Below are 1,965 nucleotides of genomic sequence, written 5' to 3'. Positions count from 1 at the left end.
TGCGCCCGGCCTTGAAGAATCTCTTGAACCTGGGAGGCGGAGGTTGCGGTGAGCCAAGATTGCACCATTTCTCTCCAGCCTGGGCATCAAGAGTGAAACTCCATCTCACAAAAAATAAAAAATAAAATAAAATAAAAAAGAATGTTGAATATTGGCCCCCACTCTCTTCTGGCTTACAGGTTTTCTGCAGAGAGATCTGCTGTTAGTCTGATGGGTTTCCCTTTGTGGATAACCCAACCTTTCTCTCTGGCTGTCGTTAACATTTTTTCCTTCATTTCAACCTTGGTGAATCTGATGATTATGTGTCTTGGGGTTGCTCTTCTTGAGGAGTATCTTTGTGGCTTTCTCTGTATTTCCTGAATTTGAATGTTGGCCTGTCTTGCTAGGTTGGGGAAGTTCTCCTGGAGAATACCCTGAAGAGTATTTTCCAACTTTGTTCCATTCCCCCAGTCACTTTCAGGTACACCAGTCAAACGTACGTTTGATGTTTTCACATAGTCCCATACTTCTTGGAGGCTTTGTTCGTTACTTTGCATTCCTTTTTCTCTAATCTTGTCTTCATGCTTTATTTCATTAAGTTGATCTTCAATCTCTGCTATCCTTTCTTCTGCTTGATGATTCGGCTATTGATACTTGCGTATGCTTCACCAAGTTCTCGTGCTGTGTTTTTCAGCTCCATCAGGTAATTTATGTTCTTCTCTAAACTGATTATTTTAGTTAACAATTCGTCTAACCTTTTTTCAGGGTTCTTAGCTTCCTTGCGTTGGATTAGAACATGCTCCTTTAGCTTGGAGGAGTTTGTTATTACCCACCTTCTGAAGCCTACTTCTGTCAATTCATCAAACTCATTCTCCGTCCAGTTTTGTTCCCTCGCTGGCATGAAGTTGTGATCCTTTGGAGGAGAAGAGGCATTCTGGTTTTTGGTATTTTCAGCATTTTTGCGCTGGTTTTTTCTCATCTTCATGGATTTATCTACCTTTGGTCTTTGATATTGGTGACCTTCAGATGGGGTTTTTGTGTATATGTCCTTTTTGTTGATGTTGATGCTATTCCTATCTGTTTGTTAGTTTTCCTTCTAACAGTCAGGCCCCTCTGCTGCAGGTCTCCTGGAGTTTGCTGGAGGTCCACTCCAGACCCTGTTTGGCTGGATGTCACCAGCAGAGGCTGCAGAACAGCAAAGATTGCTGCCTGTTCCTTCCTCTGGAAGTTTCATCCCAGAGGGGCACCTGCAGGATTCCAGCCGGAGCTCTCCTGTATATGGTGTCAGTTGTCCCCTGCTGGGAGGTGTCTCTCAGTCAGGAGGCATGGGGGTCAAGGACCCACTTGAGGAGGCAGTCTGTCCATTAGCAGAACTCAAGCACTGTGCTGGGAGATCTGCTGCTCTCTTTTTTTCTGCTTTTATGATGTCAAAAGCAAAGACTTTTTTCCACTCTGATTGAACTGAGTTATCTTCCAAAGTTGTAACATGTATACAACTTCAAATCATTATTTAAAAAGTATCAAATATCATGCACCAATGAGTATTTTCAAGTCTGGAAAGATTGTTAGAAATGTAATTGAAGGCTTCCATAGCAGGCTGAACTTGAGCATGAAGGACCACCTGGTATCCTAAATTTTCTCCTCCGCCTTACAATTGTGTTGAATACGTTGTCACCTCAGTAAGGTCAGCAACATCAAAGAACTCATCATCAGAGAAGCTTAGTCTCTAGATTTTCTTTTCTTTTCTGTTTTTTTTTTCTTTTTTGAGACAGAGTCTCACTCTGTCACCCAAGCTGGAGTGCAGTGGTGTGATCTTGGCTCACTGGAACCTCTGCCTCCTAGGTTCAAGTGATTCTCCTGCCTCAGCCTCCTGAGCAGCTGGGATTACAGGTGCACACCACCACGCCTGGCTAATTTTTGTATTTTTAGTAGAGACGGAGTTTCACCATGTTAGCCAGGATGGTCTCGATCTCCTGACCTCGTGAT

This window comes from Mandrillus leucophaeus, unplaced genomic scaffold, assembly GCF_000951045.1.
Source record: "Mandrillus leucophaeus isolate KB7577 unplaced genomic scaffold, Mleu.le_1.0 Scaffold1063, whole genome shotgun sequence".
Classification (NCBI taxonomy): domain Eukaryota; kingdom Metazoa; phylum Chordata; class Mammalia; order Primates; family Cercopithecidae; genus Mandrillus; species Mandrillus leucophaeus.
This window is presented reverse-complemented; position numbering follows the sequence as displayed.